The sequence below is a fragment of the Echinops telfairi genome, unplaced genomic scaffold (assembly GCF_000313985.2).
Source record: "Echinops telfairi isolate 266 unplaced genomic scaffold, ASM31398v2 ScPeMD7_1;HRSCAF=3_0, whole genome shotgun sequence".
NCBI lineage: Eukaryota > Metazoa > Chordata > Mammalia > Afrosoricida > Tenrecidae > Echinops > Echinops telfairi.
In genome coordinates, this window is record NW_022103896.1 from 26,529,443 (window position 1) to 26,542,755 (window position 13,313).

The following is a 13,313-nucleotide window of genomic DNA, read 5'->3' on the forward strand; positions in this document are numbered from 1 at the left end:
TAACTTACTTTAAAATTTTTATAGATTGAATTGTTGTTTAAAGAAACAGCTTTTTTTTGTTTGCTTCAGTGTCGCGCGCAGATGACACGGCGCAACACGGACCGAGACAAGAATGGTCAGGACCCTTCTGGTAGATGCAATCTGCGAAGTTTATTTAAGCTGCCTCTTGCTCCGAGGTCAGCTGCGGAAGACCCCAAGCTCCTAAAACCCCGGGTATAAATACCCTGCTCGGTGACGTGTCCTACCAGGATTGGTGCAATTTGATAATGCGTAGCGAGCGGCTGGCAGCGCATGCGCAACAAGCTTGTTTACAGCTCAGCTCTGACGATGCGGGCGCGGTCCGGTGCCATCTTGTAATGGCGTCCACACTTCAGCAACACATATACTAAGAAAGAGCACTTTTTTATATGCCTCATCTATGGATTTAAATTTCAATATGTGTCTTATTTACATATGGAATATATAATTTTATGATGAATGTACATCTAGTGTAGAATACTTTTTCTAATACTAACTGGAGGATGTTAAATTTAAATATATGTGGAACAAAAGGCCTTAGTGTGCTATTGAACTTGTTTTCTTTTTATTTCTCATTTGCTAGAAAATCCTCACAGAATTTTGTAGAGAGATCCTTGCGGTGTATGTCTATCTACTCTCTAACACAGGATCAACCAAAGGATTAACCAAAGCACCCTTATGTTATGGGATCAACATTTTTAAAATTTATTATTAATTGAGAGTTAATACATATATCATTTCATAGTTCAATCACGTCGAGTAGAATTTTACAATGGCTAACACAATCAATTTCTTTAAAAAAAATATTTTATTGGGGGCTCATACAACTCTTATCACAGTCCATACATACATCAATTATGTAAACCATATCTGTACATTTGTTGCCCTCAGCATTCTCAATACATTTGCTCTCCACTTAAGCCCCCTCATGAACCTTTGATAATTTATAAATTATTATTTTGTCATATCTTACACTGTCTGATGTCTCCCTTCACCCAGTTTTCTGTTGTCCATTCCCCAGGAAAGAAGCTATATGTAGATCCTTGTAATCAGTTCCTCCTTTCTTTTTCTTCCTGGACTCTTTGACATCATCTCCCTTTTATAAGCACCGCCCCCCACACACACACACACAACACCACCACCACCACCATCATACCATCCCCCTCTGAGACCCTTATTCTACTTGCTGCCCCTATAGGTTCATCAATGCTGGGTTTCATGTACCGAAACACAGAAAAACATATAGCAAAACTTCAAGAGGGTGACCTTCAAAGAGATACTTCCTCTGAGATACACCCTAAAATAAACAAACAAAAATATAGAAAATGTTGAAAACCAGATCAGGTTAGGTATACTTCAGAGGGGAGATCAACTGCCCAAGTTTTACCTGTTCAAGTCAGATGTATGCCTTCGACCTTCCACGTATATTCATCTCTCTAATGCACTTGGTTTAGTAGCCACTTTCCTCCCATCCCCCTATTGTGGATAGAAGGAGTTCCCTGGACACTTCTTTCCTTCCTATTTAGTTGCGACAAATGAATCTTGGGCTCCCACTGTCATCGATAGCTTTCTGCAAACTAGATGCTCAAAATTTAGGTCCTGATACTAATTCCACCTTCAATTTGGGATTATATGATTTACAAACCTTCAGTGACTAATGATGGTGTCCTCATTCCATGTGGACTTAGTTAACATCTCACTTAGATGGCTGCTTGTTTAGAGACAAAGATTGAGGACCCTACATCTATTTTATTAATTGCCAGGCACCAAATAATGTCTTTGCCACATTTTGCTATAACACCTGTATCTTCTGTGTTCCCTTCCTGAGGGCAAGTATCCATCAGGACCATGATGTAAGAACTAATTGATCATAAATTGGAGCTAGGATTTAGTGTGGGCCCAAAACCCATTCCTGGGTCTATATTTCTTTTAAATTATTATTATTATTATTCTTAATTGAGAGTTAATACATATATTTTGTCATTTCCCAGTTCAATGACATCAACCAGAATTTTGCAATAGCTTCCACAATGAGTTTCCAAACACAGTCTTTCTTTCTGAACTCCTTGAAATTGACCTGGGTTTAAATGTGCATCCTGGGCACCCAGGTAAGATTCCCCGAAATGCTGGGACACTGAATCCTAGATCATTAAGGCACACAACATGCTCCAGAAGCTGCATCAGGGAGATCCCCTGTGGAAACTCCATTGGGTGAGCTGGACTTTTCTTCAGACACACTTGTAACCCAAGGACATAAGTTGGAAAGTACATGGTGTCTGAGGACACAGAACACAGCAACACCAAGATTGTTGAATTCTTGGTAGACAGACAAACATGGTTTTGCTACGTCAATGTTCTATATGCTGTGTTAAGATATATATTATTCTGGCAAACTCAGGGCAGAGAGTTCTGATTTATTTTAGTTGTGTGTATTCATATTACGGTATGCCTCATTGGTTTTATGTCATTGGACGTCGCCCTCTTGAAGTTGTGTCATATGTTTTTGCTGTTTTTTTGAAAATGAAACCCAGGATTGCTGAGCCTGTAGGAAAAGCAAGTAGAATAAGTTTCCTTGTGTGGGGGTGGGGATGGGAGTGGGGGTGGTAAAAAGGAGTTGATATCTATGAGTCCAGGAAGTAAAAGTATATTTGGAAACTGTGGGAGCAATTGTACAATTCTGCTTGACATAGTTGAACTGTGGAATGATACTATACCTGTACTAACTCCCACTTACTGATTGCATGTTTAAAAGGCATCAGTATTTACTGCTACTTTCTGCTTCTTTTACAAATTTGAATTGTTCTCAAGGTAGAGATTTCAGAAAATACCTGGGGTTCATATTTGAATTTGAATTTAAGATTTATAATACATAATGCTCAAGTATGAGTATACCCACACTAATTTTGTCTGACACTAAAAATCATATTTTTCTAACTTTCTGTTTGCTTAATCTGGCAATAATTTTTCAAGGTATTCATAGTCCTATGGCTGAGTCCGCTTAGTGCTCGCCATCCCTCTGGTCTGTATAAATCATTAAACTTCCCCCATGTCAAAGCAGGACCGATCTTTGTAAAATGTCAATCTTATTGTAACAATCTGCTATTTAATATTCTGCATAAATTCCTAATCTTTGAAATCTAAAAATATTTCATAGTTCTTTAAAGCGTTGTCCCCATCTACCGAATCTGCTATCCCCATCTCTTCATTCAGCAGCTTCTTGAGCACATCCTAGTTTTTGTCATCACACTTTTGTAAGCCATTGCCTTTAACTAGATCTCTTATTACTCATGCATCATTCAACAATGACTCATCATTTATGCTTAATGCCAATGTTTCTTCCTCTAAAATGTTCTGTGTGCTGTGCGTAAGCATAGCTAAATACACGTCCATTTTTTTTTAAATCTTAGTTGCAAGCTGTGTTGAACTTATCACACTGCTCAGATTTTTTTTTGCTGTTGCTCTTTGGTTATTTATCTTCAATATTAATAGCTACCAAACTTATATGTCTACCTACCTATCATCAACCTGCCTGACATATAATACACGTTTAATTCCTGTTTGGGGAAAAAGAGTGGGGAAGAACAGAGGGGAAGGAGAAATATAATGCTATAAATTCTATAGTGAGAACATTTAAACGACTTTTAGAACATAGAAAAAGAAAACAGTACTTGTCATTGTTGTAGAGAGGACAACTAGAAAGAGTCACAAAGTAAGTACTCTTTACTTTTTTCTTGGATGAATGGAAAAGAGATGATTTTCCAGGGTCCACAAAAAATTAAAAACACCAGTTCTTTATTGAATTCCGTGGTTCAGATTTCTTTTTCTGGTTTCCTGTCTACGGAGCGTCTGGTCTAAATCGTGGCGCTTTGGTGGCAGAGTGGGTGTAGTGTCGTGCAGCCAACTTAGAGACTGGTTGTGTGAAGCCATCTGGCGGCCCCCTGCTGCGTCAGTGGGTTTCAGGAGGACCCTGGGGGGCAGTTCTCTTCCGTTACAGGAGGTGGGTTTAAGCTGCAAGGGACTCCGCAGGAACAGTTCTTCTTCTCAAACGGAGAGGGAATTTCTCTGTCTCTCCGGGCTCAAATGCATCTCTCTTCTCCAGAGAATATTGACCGAAGGAACTAAGTAATTCAATTTCTGATCACCATGAGAAAAGGGTCCAAAAAATGGTCAAATAGAACAATGTTAAAATACATACTTTCTGTGATCTTCCGAGGACCTATCTCTGCAGTGTATTTCTACATTTTAACATCATCTGCTCAAAAATACCAAAGGAAATAAAAATAATGCCAATATCCGCCATTCCATTTATACTTGCCATAGTTTCTTCCTTCCCTCCTTCTTTCCTTGCTTCCTTCTTTCTTTCTTTCTTTCTTTTTTGGTGGATGGTATTAAAAGTGTTTAAAACTCTCAGCCACTAATCTCAAGGTCAGTGGTTCAAATCCATCAGTCTGAGAAATATGCGTGGCAGTCTGTTTGTAGAACTCTAGGACGCAGGTTGGCTCTGTCAAATATGGTCACTCTGAGTCGGAATCAACTCAACAGCAGTGTACTTGGTATTTTCTTTGGTTATTTAAAAGCAGTAACCGTATGTACAGTCTGTAAATAGCACGCACTCTGTGTTAAAAAGAAATTGGCTTAATAATTGCACAAATATAAAGGTTTACATATAAATATATAGTAATTAGGTATATTAATTTACATAAAATTGAGTAGCAGTATATATATTTAAATATGCCAGTATAGAAGTGTTCATAATACAAAAAATATGAATTGGAAGAGAATTATCTTTATGAATAACAATGGGCTTTGAGAATAAACTATGTATTTTTAATAAGTCAGGTTGTTTATTAATATAACTAATCAGTGCAAAAAAAAGAACTTTGCTGCTATAGAATTTAGCATTTTTCAGTTTGTAATATAGGAAAGCATGATTTTTTGTTTGCTTGAGCTTAATAGACTCATTAATATCAGTATATTTATGCCAATTTCTTGCCAGTTGCCCATCAAATCTACCTCAATCAACACCTAAAATGTCTTGACCCCACAATACTAGTCTATTCCTACCCACCCTGCCTCTCAATACCCCCATTTTTTAATACAAAACCCTGTTTGTTTAATTATATAATAATTACCTGTGATGGGATATCAACCTGTGGAAATACCTTAATACAGACCTCACACTCTTTTCAAAACATCCGTCTCTCAAGTAATCTCTAGTGTGTGGAGGCTTCAAAATTTTGTGGAAAAAATTCATTATCTTTTTATTCCATTTTGCCTATGGATGTTTTAAAGCCCGCTCGAATTTCTTCTCAGGGGTGAATTCACTGAATGAGAATGAACTAAAACAATCCCTCTATAATTTGTTCCAAAGGGAAATTTTTGAGTTCATTTCAAAGACAATATTTTGAGTACTGTCTGGATCACAGAGATAGATGGCAGCACAGGCAGCTTCTGAGTTTCTTGAAAAGCACAGCACATATGTAAAGCCAGGCTTACTAAAACAGGGTTATATAAAATTAATGAACACAGATCAGTGCCCATAAAATATATGTAAACAGCAGCTAACTAAGTTGCAGTCAAATAGCCAAGGCAAGAAAGGCCCAAGGACGTGGTGGTCTGGGTGAGTGTAGAGGAAGACTTTGCTTTGTTCGTTTTTGTCAAAGATATTTTTTTCAAGATTTATACCTACTCACATTCCATGTTTATTCTTTCTCTTCTTCACCATCCCAAAGGCTAGCACTATAAAATTATTATTTTTAATATTCCTGAGGGATAAAAAATGTAATTCCTGACAAAATGGAAATAAAGGAGAAATTTATAAATCCTTGGATGTTTCATCTTCTATTTCTTTAGCTTTTTCCACACGTCTTTCTGAGTACATGTAGTATAAATTGCAAATATATTATGTTGTTTAGATATGCCCAAGTGATCTAATTTCTTGTTCTGTATTCTGAAAAATTACTAACATTTAATAAACCAAATGTACTACCCTCCCCTTTTTAAAAAAAATGTAAGCCTTTTAGTTATATTTGCTTTAGCCACGCTGTCCCCCCACTCTCTCCCATAGAGGTTCATGAAATCTCCAAGTGAAGTGGAAATTAAACAATTAAAAGGCATAATCTCCATTTTCAGAAAGTTAACAATACATATGGACTAGCTGAAAGAGCTAGGATCTCAAAGTGAAGGTGGTCTTGATACCTCAGAATAAAAGATGTCTAGCCCAGGGAGTTCGGTTAGATCTTTATTCATAGAGCCGATAGGCCGAAGTAGAAGTACCCGTAGTCTTTCCAAGCTTATAAACATTTACAGAAACCTGCTGCCACGTTTCTCCTACAGAGAAAGTCAAATCACCCATCTTTTCGCTTAGCAGCCCAGAGCTGCTTAACCTCTGTACTGCCAAGCTACCTTAGGGGGGTCGGGGTGGAGGCATAAAACAGCCAAACAAAAAACCAGTATCCTTTTACTTAATGATGGCGCCAAATTTCCTGGAGAACTTGATTCTACAAGACACCAGCCACTCAGCAGGAGGAAGACGGGGCTAAGGACTCCCATCAACAGTTACTACCTCAAACACAGGAGCAGTTCTACCCTGTTCCCTAGTGTTCCTATGAGTCAACAGTGAGTGTATCAGGAAATAAAAAAAAATGTGTGCTTAGTTTGTTTGTTTGTTTGTTTGTTTGTTTGTTTGTTTGTTTGTTTGTTTGAGGGACAGATACCTCTGGCTCAGTTGCTACAAGGAAGAGGTGAAGAAATGCAGGATTCAGGGAGATGGTTGGAGAAAGCATGGGGAGAGAGGAGTAATAATCCTTAAAAAAAAAAATCTTAGGTGACTTGGTAGCAGTGCCAATATTTTTACTTCAAAACATAAGCCTTTAAGATTTATTGTCTCTGTTTACTTCACAGAAAGACAGTATGCTTAGTTACCTAAGAAAAACTTCAAGTAGTATTTTGTGCAGGTTTGTTTCTATGAGTGACTTGTGTATGTTTGTGGGTGTGCACATTAAAAGAAAGCAAAGCACTTACTAGCCATCCATACATATAATGGAATTTCAAAGTATGTGACAAGGAAACTCACCAGATGTCAGGCTTGGTTATTCAACACATTAACTCTAGTCGGTTTGTAAAATCTGATATGGCGGGGGTCGTGAGGGGGGGCTGGGGGGGGAGAGGGGGGGCCGGATGTGTGAGAGAGAGATTGTGAAATTGAATGAACAATGTACAGACATTCGAAATCCTCTGCTCAGAAGATCTTCCTTTGAAGTTCTTACTCTCTTTGTAGTATTAAGAAATGATAGGGCTGTTGCTCATGTTTTTAGAACACAACAACACTGATATTTCATATAAGATCCATACTTTTTGTGACAGACCAATAAAGTCATATCCGTAATGTTCTTCCTAAAATAGGCACACGTTCACATTTCATTTAGAAAGAGAGATTTGTGGACATATGTCATGGGGTTTATTACAGTGTTGAACAATGCTGAATAAGTTTTTATTTTCCCGGCATGTAAATGACTTGGCATTAATGTATAATTTGTTGAATATTTGTTTTTAATAATTTGTTGATTCATAGTAAGTGTGATTTTAGTTGATGCATCACTACATTCTCAAACTAATTTTAATTTGAGTTTCAGTTTGATTGTAAATGTTTATGTATTCATTCATTTTGCATGTAAAATTAGTTAAGATCACCTGTACTTGATAAGAACAACAAATCCACATCACAAATTTTTATGTTGGTGTTTTAACTAGATATTTACCAAAAAACAAGAACAAAGCCAACATAAACAGAAAAATATTTTAAAAGGCAAAGTTATATTTAAAGGTTACTTATTTTACAATTAATTTTTTATCCTAGACTATTACTACCAGAATTACTGATTTTCTTTCTCTCTTTACACATATTTACTTAGCCCCCTTATCCAAATTTTCATATTTCAGAAAACAGAATGCAGATGTTAGCATTTTTCCATTGCGATGCAATGGCTCAATGGGCAGGGTTTTTTCTTAGAAATATATCTAATAATCCAAGTTATAGTACATTTATGGAATGAAATAACTTAAACAATCATAATTTGATGTAGTACAAATATAAATACAACACTTTATTTTAAAATTAAAACTTTAAAACCAACAGACAGAATCTTTAGAATCAACTTACAAATTAATGTTTTCAGCATTTGTTTGCTAAACTATTTCTCAAAAATAAATATCATTTTATTTCAATAATAATTGATAAAATATTTACATTTTCTATTATTTTAAGGCCTAATCTCTATATCTATATGTTGCTTATTTGAATTGTTTTATTATACACACAGCCACCATTTTGGACTGCTAAACACTAAATATACATAGATATTATAATATCTATAATTGATTACCACAATCAATGCAGCAATATTTTCGCAATTTTTCCAACTGCAATATTCTCAATAATAACTTTAAAATGTAACAGATGGTAAAGCAGGGACTTTTCCCTCCTGAATCCTCTATACTTTCATTAGTTTTCAAGAGATCACATTCAATTATCTTCTAATATTTCTGTAAATACTGTAAAACAAGATTAAATATAGTATTCAAATTAAGTTGCATATGCAAATATTCTAGAACATTTAAATATCTTGAGTGGACTTATTGCATTAGGATCACTTTGATTTATTTTTGTGTTGCTTTGTATATTTTGTATGTATTTTTGCATGGTTTATGTGAATTATATTTAATGGCATTTTTATTACCTATTGTAATGCCACAAAATTATCCACCTAGAATTACTTTGGTTTAATTTTCATCCAATTATTCCACATGAATCACTAAAGTCAAGGAAGTTACAGAATATATAGAATTGATTTGTATTTGAAAAATCAAAATAAATATTTAAAGGCTACTTTGAATATTGAAAAATCTTTAGCAAATATTTATAAAGTTGTATATATACTGGGATACCCACTAATGGGTATAGCAATATATCTGTATACCAATATATTCTGTTCTTTCCTTAGTTGTATAGATAATGTCTATAATACATACAACATAAATTTTAAAATAAACTGCAAGATGAATTGAATATTCAGTAAAATGCAAATTTGTAATATATTATTATAATGATACATTTCTAAATGATGCCTATTTAAATGGATTTCCCTGAATTGTTCTCTTGCAGATAAACTTTTAAATTAAAAAGGACTTAAAATTTTAATTCTCATTATTATTCATAATAAAATCAAAATTCCATAAGATATTACTATTAAATTATTTTTTCATTAGTGTGTGTAACAGACGTTATTTTCTATTATTTAAAATTTTAAGATTATATACAGTTACAGTTATCAAGGTATATGAATGCAAATCATTTCATTTTAGTTTCATATTTTAGGAAATGCTTTGTCACATAGTAAATAAAAGTATACTCGAAGTATATGTTTATATAGTATCTTATTTGCTTTTATTTCAAAGGAAGAATGGATTTTCTGAATGTAAAATGTCTACCTTGGGTTGGGCTATATTTTTTGTTCTATATGCATTTAGCCTTTTCTATTAAAAACAGTATTTACATAATTGTGCAGTATATTTCAAATTTATAAAAAGTAAAATATTATATTCTAATATTGGATTATGATCATTGTTGCTATATATAATTTTAAGACATTCTCCAACATTGACTATTATGATATAACACTTTGGTATCAAAAAATGTTAAGTATTTTTTTGGATTGGTAAATGGTGCCTTTTTATGATTTCAAAACCTGTGTTTCATACACTGCCAATTTAAAGTGGTACTCTTTCAGCATTCTAAATTTGAATATGTATTAAATAAAATGGCTTTGCATGTAAGGTAATATAATTTTATCTTATAGATAATTAATGTCTTAAAAGAACATGAATTTTTTCCCCCAATAGTTCCACTCTATGTTTGTAATATATTTACATAAATTCAAAAGCAATTCTACATTTGGGGATTATAGATGTAACTATTGTCCAATAAAGATAAATCTAAAAATTCTAAGTAAACTATTTCCATGCAAATAGGTTTGGAGAATGATAACTAAAATTTGAAATAATTCCTACTTAATAATCAAAATCTTCAGATTCCACACTTTTTTCAAAGCTATGTTTTTAAAAAAATAATTTCTTTTGTTTTCTTTGTAATTGTTATTAATGCCACTGTATAAAATGATTTTTTCAGGGTATAAATGACAATCATATATTTTCCAAAATTTTATCCATATAATTTTACCCTTATTGGTAAATTTGTTATTTTATTTCATCTGTAATTTAATGAATACAATAACATCAACCACTGCCACTAGTCGATTACAACACCTATGACCCTGTAAGATGGGCACTTGGTTTCCAAGGTGGTGAATCTTCATGGGGGGAGATGGGCTCTTCTCTTTCCTAGCCTTGCAGTTAGCAGTTCGCAAACTACACCCCCAAATTTCCATTCAATTAATAGTGATGTATTACAGTGATTTTCTCTGTATCATAGGGATTCAGCAGTGAAGAGTCTATAAAAATCTCTACTTATGAGAGAGTATGAGAAGGAAAAAAAAGAGATAATATCTCTAAAGCATCATAATAATAACAATAATAATAATAAGCTCAAATCTACTGCCATAGAGTCAGCATCATGTCACAATGAGCCCTTATGTCAGTGGTTCTCATGAGTCGTGACCCCTTTGGGGGTCCAACGACCCTTTTACAGGGGTCGCTTGATTCATAACAATAGCAAAATAACAGTTATGAAGGAGCAACAAAATTAAGTTTATGGTTGGGGGTCACCACCACATGAGAAACAGTATTAAAGGGTCGCTACCATTAGGAAGGTTGAGAACCATGGCCTTCGGCTTCAGTAAAGTAGAATGGCTCTTCAGGGTTTCTGAGATTGCCTCGTGTTTTCTCTTGCAGGGTCGCTGGTGGGTTTGAACCACAGACCTTGCAATTAGCAGTCATGTTTAACCCACTGTGCCTCCAGGACTCATTGGGTAAAGAATAAGGACTAGTTAATAAGACATTGGCTTGAAATACTATTTAAGATTTTAAAATCTCATTTCTTGTGAATTCTGAACCTAATCACTACCTTAGATACATTTTAGCTTCCAAATTTGTTCTGAAAGTCTACTTAGTCTCAGGTTTTCAAGAGAATGTATTTTAGAATTGGTCTGTAGGTCTTGAGGTGATTATAAAAGCATTCTAAACCCATGCCTAAGCATTATCCCATAGCTGTTTGCCCTAATACCATATACATTTTTGGAATAATCATAATCATGTCAGAAATATTAATTTGAATTTGAATACAAATTCTGGTTGTTCCTACTTCCCTATTTAGCATTAATATTTATAGCTAAATAGTTTACTGTACTTTAAAACATGGAAAAAGTTTACTGTACTTGAAAACAAAGAAACTATGGAAAAATTAGAAATGCCAATTTTTGATCTTGCTTTTATACTTCCTCTAAAAAAATGCAGGCTTAATCAAATCACCCAGGAAAACACAATGGATTAAAAAATTCTATAGTAATGACATCCCGAATGTTTACCTTACATTGAGATCAGTTAATGGAATTCAGTAGTTCATGCGTAGGGCTTGCTGAACTTTATATTTAAAAAATAATCCTTAAACAAATATTAACTTGTATATTACTGGAAAATATCTAATTCCATAAGCATCATGAAATTGGCTGTTATGATTTTCACCAAATAACTTGAATACTCAGCAGTATCTTTCTCTGATTGTTGCTTAAAGTATAATAAACATCTTTAAAATAACCTGATGAAAATTTTCATCCCTTTACTTCAAGTCTTCTGGAAGAAACAACCAAAAAATAAAAATAAAAAAACCAAAACAGTTGGCTTGAAAAATCTATCTATAAGGAAGCAGATGCAAACATGGTTACCAGAATGAGTAGCACATAGACATGCACGATCTCTTTTCTTGCTTATGAATGCTGCCTCACCCTTGTTGTTCCCGTTTTTCAGTTTCTGGTCCCGCTACCCATCTATCTACAGCTCAAGAGAAAAATAAGTCAGATAATTTTCAAACCACATAAACTGGCATAACATTTTTTCTTTGAACTTTAGGTGGTTAAAATATCCTAATGTATTACTGTAAGAACTATATAATTAACGTTGTGGAAATAGTTCTGAAATAGATTTTAGTAAAAAGGAAAGTATGTAGAATCATAGACCATTCATTGACTTGAAACAATATTTAGAAGATTTCCTACCAGGACTTAATACTCCCTATTTGTATCTGCAGCTACGAAATGATAGTTTCCTTGTTAGGCATTGTAGCTGTCAAGGTCTTTTAACTACATACTCCTTCAGTTTCATGCCTCTATTATGAGCTCACATTTTATATCACATATGAATTATGGATTATACAGAGCAACCTTTTCAAAGTTTAAGTGAAGGAAAGAGGAAACCTTAATTTGTCAAATGGAATTTATATTTAAATTATAATGAAATCGCAATAAGGGTAAAAATGTGATAACGTTATTATACATACTTGTACCATCAAAACCTTATGCGTTTATTTGGAAGTTTCCCTACAATTTGCTCAAGCTAGATTGTATGAATAAGTGTCCCATGGTGATGAGTACTTCATTATTAACCATTTGTAAAATAAACATTTTTTAATTTTACCTCATTGAAAATTGACTACTCTCAGATTTACGAATAGAGAAGAGAAATATTACCCAATTTCTAATAAAAAAGCAAACCCCCCAAATTATGAAGTATAAGTAGCACATAATATTTGAATATTTTTTACTGCTGCTAGCTTTTTGATGATTGAGGTTAAGAGAAATTTACATAAAGTAAATTCAGTTGAATATAAAAATATGTTTTCTTTTGGCTCTGATTTAAAATTCTTTACTTCATTTACTTGTCTTAAAATTTAAATATTTGATATTTTTCCCAGAAATTATGAATAAATATGGTACAGACTACTCAAAGCATATTTTGAGAAAAGTGTGGTTACATAGTTAACCAGTTTGTCAAAACCTGTCACTTGTCAGGTGTTGCTTGCCAAAATCCCTCTGTATTTTCTTTAAAAAAAAAAAGAAAAGAAAATATTTGTTAGGGTTCTAAAAAACGAATTTGTTTCACATTAAAAAAAAAATGTGATGATTTGGTATATATTGATCCATAGGTTTATTGATACAAAGTCACATATCTGGTGTGTTTCACATTTTAGGGGTGTGTTTGTGTTTTACCTCTTGGTGTTGATTATCATGAATGTGATAAACGGGAATATAATGTATTAAACTGAACAGAAAATAAAAACAACATTT

General features: G+C 33.7%; 1 protein-coding gene across 2 annotated transcripts in view; it reads left to right on the forward strand.

The window, feature by feature from the left end:
* The window catches only part of CSMD3 (CUB and Sushi multiple domains 3), a 1,328,144-nt gene that overhangs the window by 483,910 nt on the left and 830,921 nt on the right, over positions 1-13,313 (forward strand). The window lies entirely within an intron of this gene.